The sequence below is a fragment of the Myotis daubentonii genome, chromosome X (assembly GCF_963259705.1).
Source record: "Myotis daubentonii chromosome X, mMyoDau2.1, whole genome shotgun sequence".
Classification (NCBI taxonomy): Eukaryota; Metazoa; Chordata; class Mammalia; order Chiroptera; family Vespertilionidae; genus Myotis; species Myotis daubentonii.
In genome coordinates, this window is record NC_081861.1 from 56,989,978 (window position 1) to 57,001,421 (window position 11,444).

General features: G+C 46.4%; 1 pseudogene; it reads left to right on the forward strand.

Annotated features, from left to right (window-relative positions):
* The first annotated feature begins 6,857 nt into the window (after positions 1-6,857).
* Positions 6,858-8,113, forward strand: LOC132223812 (adrenodoxin-like; annotated as a pseudogene).
* Positions 8,114-11,444: the final 3,331 nt, after the last annotated feature.

The window sequence follows — 11,444 nt, forward strand, 5'->3', positions numbered from 1 at the left end:
CACCACGCCCCCTGCTGGGGCTGCAGAGCCGCCGGCAGCTCTACCACAGCGCTCTGGCTGCTGTTGAACAGGTCCCGGAAGTAGGAGCTGCTAGCAGCCAGCTCAAGCCGGCCCCCGCTTGAGTTCCCCCTGAGGACTGATCAGTGCACACTTCTAAGGGGAAAGAGCCCTGCAGATCAGAGAGGAACCCTGTGTTCCCACAGCGCTGGGAATGTTTGTTTCCACAGCCCAGCAGGGGGGGAGTCCTCAAGATGTTGAACACAGCTGACAATGTCCCCTGTACATTTTAAAACATTTTTTTTAGCTAATAAAATATTGAAGTATATGATTCCTTTTATTTTTCTAACCAGTGGGACTGTGTCTGATGTCCCCTTAGGTCCCTGGGGGCATGGAAAGTAGGATGGGGGGGGGTGCAGGAGTAGGCTGAATGTGTGCATGCATATAGAGAATGGGTGCACGTTTCCAAGGAGGGACCCCAGGCCTAGCCATCGCCTGGGCTACATTTGAAGGATATCCCTGGTCTTGGCCTGTTGGCAGAGCCCAGCTCCTGGAGACAGGGCAGGACCCACTGCATTTATTAGCAATTGTTTGCTGAATTGTCTCTCTAAACATTCCTCTCTGTAGCCTCATCCAGTGTGAGTGATTTTTTTTTGAGTTTTACATGTGAACCAGAAGGTTCTTTTTTTTTTCTTTTTTGCTCCCCATCCCGCGGTGCTGCTGGGTGTCATTTGACATTTTTTGTCTAGCCTTTTCCTCGCCTTTCGCCTCACCTCTCTTCTCACTTCTGGTCTCTTCCCAAGTCTGACAGCCCAGGGCTTCCAGAGGCAGGAGCTTGCTAGAGGTGGGTGGGGCTATCCCAATGGACCCTTCAAATCTGACTTGGAGGCCCCATCCCCCACCCTGTAGCCCCCACCAGCCTGTAGGAAGGGGGTCCCTCCAGCATCTGTTTGTGGAGTTGGAGGTGTCCTGTCTGGCTGTGATCCTGGCACTCCTCTTTCTGGCCCGAGTGTGTGTGTGTGGGGAAGGGGGTCGGGGGGAGGGGGGTGGAGGCAAGAGTATGAGGGGGGAGTTGACACTCCCAGCTAAAGCACAAGCACCTTAGTTGCACCTCCCCTGCCCCCCATCCTGGCCTTGACACTCTACCCCAGCGTCATCCCAAAACACAATATCCCAGTCACTTGCGGGCCTCCTAGGGCCACAGAGGGGTGGGCTGGGGTTCCAGCCAGCCCCCAAAGGAAGCAGAAGTCTCCAGGTACTCTCCCTTCCAGGCCTTAGCTCGGGCCCAGCTCCTGGGACTGGTGTCCTCTCCCTCCCCACCCTTTTTCTGGGCAGATCCCTGCTTAGTCCCCCTCCCTGTCTTGTCCTCAGCCAGGGCTTGCCCCTGTCCTTCCTCCATACCCCTGCAGCACTGGGTTGGGTGGCAGAACCCCTTGTTTCAGGGACCCCAAGAGGTGCCCCTGCCTCTAGGGGACTGTGTGTTGGTGGTGGGAGAGAGGGGGGTTGAGGGGTAGAGGGGGAATTCCTCACCAGGAGAGCCAAAGACAGGGTTGTGCCTTACGCCAGGAGCCACCCCTGTGCCCATCAACCCTTCCCTTTCAGGTGGCCTGCTGCTTTTCCTCCCTCCTGACACCTCCCCCCCCCCCCCAGCCCTCCTCTGAGCATCTGGACAACCAGGAAGGAGCATGAATGGAGAATCATCGACACAAAAAGACTGGAGGCCTCTGGCTGCCCCCGTTCCCGTAGGACAGGCCAGCTGCTATGTCCACGTGGAGTGCCAACACCTGCCCTTCTCTGGGTGAGCTCCCCACCCCCACCCCAGCCTGTAAGTGAGATTGCACATTAACTACTGTAAGGAGAGGAGCGCACTGGGAAATGTGAACATGAGAACATCAGTAACACTGATGAGAATAAACTAAACGCCTTTGTAATAAAACAACAACAAAAAAGAAATACCATTCCAGGAACCCCTTTATAAAGGCTGGCTCAGAGGGCAGCAACACAGTGTAGGCAAGCAGTTTAGTGCTGGAGGCTTACAGTTTACTGCAGGCTTCTCCCTAAAGTGCAGTTTGCCTGAGAGGCACCTGTGTAGAACTGGCTGCAAGGCTCTGCTTTTATTTATTTTATTTTATTATTTTATTTTATTATTTATTGTCGACAGTGTTACTGATGCCCCCCATATTCCCCTCCTTTGTCCTCCTCCACCCAGTCCCCACACACCACAGGCCTTCACCACAATATTGTCAGTCAATGGGCTCTGCATATATGCATATAATTTCTTTGGTTAATCTCTTCCTGTCTTTTATACACCCTCTTCTCAGAGATCTGTCACTCTGTTCCATGTATCCATGTCTCTGGACCTATTTTGTTTGTCAGTTTATTTTGTTCATCAGATTCCACATATAAGTGAGATCATATGATATTTGTCTTTGACTGGCTTATTTCACTTAGCATAATACACTCCAGGTACCTGCATGCTGTATCAAAGGATAAGAGGTCCTTCTTTTTACAGCTGCATAGTGTTCCATTGAATTGTATCTAATATTTAGAAACACTTTTACCATTTTATAGTCCCTCTCCAAAAATGCAAAAGTAATGGTTTTAGAATGCCTAGACAATCAGCAAATTCTGTAAAGGAAGCAGCAAAGGTTTCCATTAATATCACCTGCTGTGTGCTTCATATCTGTTTAGTTCACTGGACACAGATGCAGTGTCATCACCCCTGTCCTGGCCCGTCCCACTGGCTGGTCTCAGGGAGGGTCTGTGATGCTGCTGGGAGTGAGGTGGGGTGTTGCTGTTTAGGTAGGTCACACTCCACATGGGCTAAATCTCAACATATTTAATTGCAGAACATTATCTTCTTATGGATTGGCTATGTTGCAAATAAACTCAAGGGCATTCCACACATTAAGCAAGATGGAATCACAGGGACTGGCTTTACCTTCCAGACGAAATACACGAAACAATCGTTTCAGACACTGAGCATCAGATATCACAGGACAGTGATTCCTGAGAGAGGAGACAAATGAGATGAGCCCTGTGATGGCCTCGTTTACAGCCTTCAGAGAGGCTGCAGGCTGAGGAGCAGAAAGGGAGCCCAAGAGACCACACGTGGCCATGGAGGAAAGGTGTGTGGACTTCACAGGGCAGAGTCTACTTTGGGGTCTGCAAAGAGCCGTCCCCCCACCCCCTCTTGAGTTCCCCCTGAGGACTGATCAGTGCACACTTCTAAGGGGAAAGAGCCCTTCAGATCAGAGAGGAACCCTGAGTTCCCACAGCGCTGGGAATGGTTGTTCCCACAGCCCAGCAGGTGGAGTCCTCAAGATGTTGAACACAGCTGACAACGAAGCAATGCAGGCGCTTGGCCTTACCTGAACAGGCGGACATTCTGCTCAGGGCGGAGTTTCCACCTGAGCTCTCAGGGGTGTCCCTCTGCTGAGGAGAGGATGCTGTGGGGGGTTCCCAGGGACTCGCGGGTCCTGGAATTACCCTCACCTTCGGCAGGTTCTCCTTCACCTTGAGCTGGGTCAGCAGGAGGAGCACACATGCTGAGTCAGAAGGGAATCCTTTGTTTTGGTGGCATGGTCACAAAATTTAGTTACTTATGTTTATTTGTAAAAGATAATTCAAAAAAGAAACACATTTTTAGCAGCTTTTTATCAGATATTCTGATTTTCATCAAGTTTTAATGGGATATAACGTGTGATCCATGCAGGGAGCTGTTCCATACATAAAGCCAGTGTTACCTTGGTAGGTGTTTATGTTTTCTCTTTAAACTGAGCCCATGTAAACACACAGCTTTTTTAAGCCTTTATTTTGGCACAGTTATTTCTAGAACAGGGAAGCTGTAAAGGACCAAACTAAGCCTGCCAGCAAGGTGAGGCAGGCAGGTGTCCGGGACACGTGGGGGCCAGAGGCCTTTGCTGCAGGCACAAGTCATCTGGATGGGGAAAATGAGACATTTCTGGGGGATAGCAATCTGAATCTGTGCCAGTAACCTAATGCACATTCTTGTTAGCCTGTAGTCTAGTCACTGCCTCTTCTTTAATTATCTGGGCCTGCAAGACCTGTTTACCTAAGTACTACTCCCCTTTTAGAGAGGCCATAAACCATGAACAATACACAACCCCTAGATGAAGTCATCAGCACTGGCTCTAGGCCAGGCCTTTAGATGTGGTCTCACGGCCCCCACCCCAACACACGGGGCTTTTTGCAAAGCCCTCAAAAGGTCTGGAAGTCCCATCCCATATTGGGGGGACAAAGAAACAAGACAGTATAAAGGGAAAGCTTCCTCCATATTGGCTTGCTCAGGAATTGGAGAGAAAGAGTCTCCCCTGAGTCACTGTACCAGTACACGTGAAACATCAGGAAATAAATGGGTTTTTCCTGTGCCTACGGTGCTCCTGCGTATTTTTTGGTTGCCTGGTAAATTCTGTAACAATCTGGGTGCGTATGTATTGTGGGGGCTGTGAGGGGGCCTGGCTGTGCCTGGGAACTGGGCCCCTTGACAAGCTCACTTTCCTGCTCCAGGTGAGTGTGGCTGTGACAGTTGTGTGACCAGGAAGATGAACAAATATTCTAGTCAGGACTGAAGTCTTGATGTTTTAGGTTGGAACCTTCAAAAGAGTTAAGATTATGGTCTTTCTGTGGACAGTTGTAAGGTGGTGTCTGTAACGTCTTAGGTCAGTGGTCGGCAAACTCATTAGTCAACAGAGCCAAATATCAACCGTACAAGGATTGAAATTTCTTTTGAGAGCCAAATTTTTTAAACTTAAACTATATAGGTAGGTACATTGTTATTAACTTCATTAGGGTACTCCTAAGCTGGCCTTTGCTAAAAATGTCCTCAATCTGATTGAGGTACATTCACTGAGGTCGACCCCTTCCAACTCTCCCATCCTCAACTCGTGCATGAATCACGTGCACCTCCCCCTCGCTGCCTATCCCGCGGCCCGCCTGCTCCACGTCTCCCATCGCCCCACCCACCGACACCCCCCACTTCTTCTAACGCCACTTCTTCAAAATAGACTCACCCAGGCCGAAAACCGACTTCTGCGCATGGGCCACGAAGTTTCAATCGCACTGTAAGTGCACGCCCGCATGTGGTATTTTGTAGAAGAGCCACACTCAAGGGGCCAAACAGTCGCATGTGCCTCGAGAGCCACGGTTTGCTGACCCCTGTTTTCAGGGGTGGGCAAACTTTTTGACTCAAGGGCCACAATGGGTTCTTAAACTGGACCGGAGGGCCAGAACAAAAGCATGGATGGAGTGTTTGTGTGAACTAATATAAATTCAAAGTAAACATCATTACATTAAAGGGTAAGGTCTTTTTTTTTTTTTTTTTTTTTTTTTTTAGTTTTATTCATTTCAAACGGGCCGGATCCGGCCTGCGGGCCATAGTTTGCCCATGGCTGCAATAGCATCTCCTCCTGCTGAAAACGGCTCCCCTGCATTTAAGCAATCCTATCCTAAATAATCTATCTATACTAATAAAAGGGTTATATGCTAATTAGACCAGGTCAACCGGCCATCTTCCAGACATTCAACTTCCTTCTGGACAAAGCCATGGTGGTGGGGGCTGGGGCAAATGCAGTTAGGAGCAATCAGGCTGGCAGGGGAGGGCAGTTGGGGGCAAGATATGGCTGGCAGGAGAGGGCCATTGGGGACAAGATCAGGCTGGCAGGGGAGGGCACTTGGGGGCAAGATCAGGCCAGCTGGGGAGGTCAATTGGGGGTGAGATCAGGCCGGCAGGGGAGGTCAGTTAGGGGTGATCAGGCAGGCACAGGCAGTTGGGGGTGAGATGAGGCTGGCATAGGAGGGCAGTTAGGAGCGATCAAGCAGGCGGACAGGTGAGCGGTTAGGAGCCAGCAGGCCCAGATTGTGAGAGGGATGTTCGACTGCTGGTTTAGGCCCAATCCCACAGGGGTCCCTGATATGAGACGGTGCAGGCTGGGCTGATGGAGCCTTCCCCCCCACCCCCTGCACAAATTTTGTGCACCAGGCCACTAGTCCATATATAATCAGTCAGCTAGTAGGGGAGATTAGAGCAGAATTTACAGAATGACATGCTGCTCTCCCATGCTGCTCTCCCATGCTGCTGGCATTATTGGAAAAAACGCTCATATATGATTTAACCTTATCTCTGCTTAATTTGACTCAAGTAGTGACAGGCAGTCCGGACCCATTTTGTGTCTGGTTTCAACAGTACCACAAATGGAATAGTATGGGTTTAAGCTTAATATATATTTAGTTATTAGTGAATAAAAGAATGGATAATTGTGTCAAAGAAATGCTAATAATTCTTAGACATTGGACTCTCAGGGAGACAGCAGATGATGATGAGGCTGGATAATGCATGATCTGAGCACCCCTGCCCTGATGTCTGCAGGAAGGTCTGAAAATGTCCCATAACTATGTTAACACTGAGCAGTCCAAGAGCAGCAGTTGGGCCAGCACCACCCCTTGTCTCCCTGGTGTTGTTACTAGAGAATTGAACTTCCCCATCACTCGAGGGAGCAAGGTTCTTGGGGTGCTGCTGAAATAAGCATTTTCAGAAGCCCCCACAGGAGAATGAGATGTGGTGAAAGGGTTTATTTGCATGGAGTTACATTCCTTGGGTTGTAAAATCCCATGGCCCTTAAAGCAGTCCTGAAAAAGATGCAGCTGGGGTCCCAGTGGAGACAAAAGGAGGGCCAGTGCCCAGAGCCACGTTCCATGTTGTAGCTGGGTCCAATGCAGCTTCCAGGTTATTTTTTTAAAATATATTTTATTGGTTTTTGCAGAGAGGGATAAAGAATTAGAAACATCGGGCGCTCGGCGGCCGGGCATATAGGGCACCGGAAGGCGCGGGCCGGCGATCGCACTGCCTCCCGGCCCCAGCCCGCAGGCCCCGCGGCCCCGGCGTGACGCCCGCACTCGGGAGCCTCTCGCGGCCGTGCCGCGCGCCCGCGTCGCATCCGGTGGTTACCGGCCGGCGATGGCCGCCGCGGGGGGCGCCCGGCTTCTGCGCGCCTCCTCCGCTGCCCTGGGCGGCGCGGCCCGGCGGTGGCTGCTCGTCGCCGGAGCCCGCTGTGGGAGCCGGCGGCCTCCCGGGGAGCCGGGCGCCGGGCGGGAGCGCCGAGCCGGGCCTGGGCGGCGGCGCGGCGAGGCGGCCGCTGAGCCTGTCGGCCCGGGCGCGTGGCAGCTCAGAAGATAAAATAACAGTCCACTTTTTAAACCGTGATGGTGAAATACTAACAACCAAAGGAAAAATTGGTGACTCTCTGCTAGATGTTGTGATTGAAAATAATCTAGATATTGATGGTTTTGGCGCATGTGAGGGAACCTTGGCTTGCTCTACCTGCCACCTCATCTTTGAAAAGCACATATACGAGAAATTGGAAGCAATCACTGATGATGAGAATGACGTGCTTGATCTGGCATATGGGCTAAGAGATAGATCTCGGTTGGGCTGCCAAATCTGTTTGACAAAGTCTATGGACAAAATGACTGTTCAAGTACCGGATGCCATGTCTGATGCCAGGCAATCCATCGATATGGGCAAGAACTCCTAAGATAGAATAAATGGGAATATTTTCACAGAATGTTACCTATTTTTATAATTATTATTTCTTAATTAAATGAGAGCATGGATGAATGAGTTTACTATGATGACCTGCTTTACTACTTTAATTCATCTTGTATAATTACTGAATTTTGTAGTCCGAAAGTATGCAATCTTTATTTTGTTTAAATTATAAAAAGCAAATCAAATATTAGAAAACATAGGATAAAATGGCACATATTTTACCTTACATTTGTTTAGCAACTTTAGCAAAATGTTTTCATATAAATTCTATGCCTATTTGCCTATAAAGTAGGTTTAAAAAGGCACTATCCCTGTGAGATGTGGGTGAAGGCAGAGATCTAAGAGTGAATTAGAAAACCTGTACCAGAACCCACATCCTGTTACTACAAATTTTACAAATTTAATGTTTAGATTGAAACTGGAGAAATTATGAATATCTTATTTATAGTGGTAATTAGTGTGAATGTGAATGGAAAAAAACTGTTGCTTCGTTCACTGATTAATTTCAAAGACAGTTGTAACCTTATAAATAAATATTTCAAAATTTTATTCAGTGAAAAGTTTTAAGTCTGAGCATAGGTAATATAACTCTGTCAAATAAGTTTGGTCTCAACCTTTTAAGAAGGGCTAGGTTTTACTGTTGTTTTGTGTTTTGAAAGAAGTTGGGACTAAACTGGAGGAATGAACAAACAAAAAAAAAGAATTAGAAACATCGATGAGAGAGAAACATCGACCAGTTGCCTCCTGCACGCCCGCTATTGGGGATCAAGCCCACAACTCAGATACATGCCCTTGACCAAAATCAAACCCGGGACCCTTCTTCAGTCATGGGCTGACACTCTACCCACTAAGCCAAATTGGTTAGGGCCAGCATCCAGGTTATTAAAGTCCATTAGTCCATTGTGTGGGTCCCACATGGCTGTGAGCCACAAGAGCACAGGAGAACATCACTGCAACAGGAGTCACTGGAGTGAAGGCACAGGAGAGACAAGAGGGTAACAACCCAGAGAGCACAGTCCTTTGTTCAGAAGTAAAATATCCATGTTTCCCTAGCTTGCAGTGGCCATGCCCATCAGACCACTAATTTATGCCCAGGTGTGACTGAAAGACGGATAAGCCCTAGCTGGTTTGGATCAGTGGATAGAGCATCAGCTGATAGGCACTTAAGTTGTTTCCAAATCTTAGCTATTGTAAATTGTGCTGCTATGAACATAGGGGTGCATACATCCTTTCTGATTGGTGTTTCTGGTTTCTTGGGATATAGTCCTAGATATGAGATTACTGGGTCAAATGGGAGTTCCATTTTCAGTTTTTTGAGGAAACTCCATACTGTCTTCCATAGTGGCTGCACCAGTCTGCATTCCCACCAACAGTGCACGAGGGTTCCTTTTCCTCCACATCCTTGCCAGCACTTGTCATTTGTTGATTTGTTGATGATAGCCATTCTAACAGGTGTGAGATGGTACCGCATTGTCATTTTGATTTGCATCTCTCAGATGATTAGCGACTTTGAACATGTTTTCATATGTCTCTTGGCCTTCCTTGTGTCTTCTTTCAAAAAGTATCTATTTAGGTCCATTGTCCATTTTTTGATTGAGTTGTTTATCTTTTTTTGTTAAGTTGTATGAGTTCCCTGTAAATTTTGGAGATTAAACCCTTATCTGAAATAGCATTGGCAAATATGTTCTCCCATGCAGTGGGCTTTCTTGTTTTGTGGATGGTTTCTTTTGCTGTGCAGAAGCCTTTTATTTTGATGTAGTCCCATTTGTTTACTTTCTCCTTAATCTCCATTGCCCTAGGAGCTGTGTCAGTAAATATATTATCTCCTATTTTGCTGCCTATGGAGTCTTGTAGGGTTTTTATGGTTTCCTGTCTTACATTTAAGTCCGTTAGCCATTTTGAGTTTGTTTTTGTGTATGGTGTAAGTTGGTGATCTAGTTTCTTCTTTTTTTTTTTTTTTGCATGTATCTGACCAAATTTCCCAGCACCATTTATTGAAGAGACTGTCTTGACTCCATTGTATGCTCTTGCCTCCTTTTGTCAAATATTAATTGAGCATAATGGCTTGGGTCGATTTCTGGATTCTCTGTTCTGTTCCATTGGTCTATATATTTGTCCTTGTGCCAGTACCAGGCAGTTTTGAGAACCGTGGCTTGGTAATGTAGCTTGATATCTGGTATTGTGATCCCTCCAACTTTGTTCTTCTTTCTCAGGATTGCTGTGGCTATTCAGGGTCTTTTTTATTCTGGATGAATTTTTGGAGAGTTTGTTCTAGATCTTTGAAATATGTCATTGGTATTTTAATGGGGATTGCATCAAATCTGTAGATTGCTTTGGGTAGTATGGACATTTTAATGATGTTGATTCTACCAATCCATAAACATGGTATGTTCTTTCATTTGTTTATGTCTTTCTCTATCTCTTTTTTCAATGTCCTGTAGTTTTAGGAACACAGGCATAAAGAATAAAAATGGCAACAAACAAGTACCTATCAATAATAACTTTAAATGTAAATGGAATAAATGCTCCAATCAAAAGACATAGGGTAGCTGAGTGGATAAGAAAACATGACGCATATATCTGCTGTCTACAGGAGACCCACCTCAGAACAAAGGACTCACATAGACTGATGGTGAAGGGATGGAAAAGGTTTTTCAGGCACCAGGGGGTAGGTTTCATTATCTAAGTTCAGCCAGGCACCAGGAACGGATGCAATTATCCAGGCTCAGCCAGGAGTGACAATTACAAAGAAGCTACAAGAATGAAGAATTGCAGCTTGATCTTTAACCATGATTTCACATAATTTCCTTTGTCTTAAACTCTAGTAAAACTTTCTGGTATCATTCTGTATATAATAAATGCACTGCAGTAGCTCTGGGTCATTGTCTCTCCATCTGAGAACAGTGTCCCACCTGGCCCCAGCTTTCCCTACTGTCTCTGCGTCTGTCACTTTCTTTTTCTCAATCCCCTGTTGACCCTATTCAGGACTTGTCTGCTCTCTAGCCAAGCTGGTCGCAGCCAAGAGAGAACACTTATAGATCATTATGACCGTTATTCAGATCAGGGTACTGCCTTTAGGAGAGTTAATTCATCAAGGAGGCAACTGTTATCTCCTGATCAGCAGCTCACTCTGGAATTATCCCAAAGTTTTGTGGGTTTTTTTTTCCATTTTGTCTTGATGCCTCCAGAGCTCTGAATGTTCTAATGTTCTTGACAGCCACAGTACATGCTCCCCATATTTCCTCCTTTTAAAATAACACTTGCATTGTTTCTAAGTCACAGTATTGAAATTTAAAGCACTTTATAAATTAAAAAACCACACACAGAGAATTGTGTTAAAACAGGGGAGAAAACAATTGTATAACCATGACTTGTGAAGCACATTTAGTAACAAAATGTTTGGCTACTAATTTTAACCGAGAATTCAAATACGAATGTGAACAGTAGACATGTTTAAATATGCCTAAACCAATAGTGCGTTATCTATGGTTATCCAGATAAACAGAAATAGTAGGTGATATAGATATAGATATAGATATAGATATAGATATAGATATAGATATATGAGATTTATTATGAGTTGGCTCATGTTATTATGGAGGCTGAGAGGCCCCATGGTCTGCTGTTTGTAAACTGGAGAGGCAGGAAATCCAACAGTATAATTCACTTCAAGTCCATGGGAAGTTGATGGTTTAAAACCCAAGGTAATGGCCAGAGAAAAGGAGATGTCAAGCAGTGAGGCAGGAGACAAAAAAAGAGGCAAATTCCTCCTCCATCTTTTATTCTGTTCACACTTTCAATGGATTGGAAGAGGCTCATTCACACTGGGAAGTACAATCTACTTTACTGAGTCTATGAATTCAAATACTAATCTCATCCA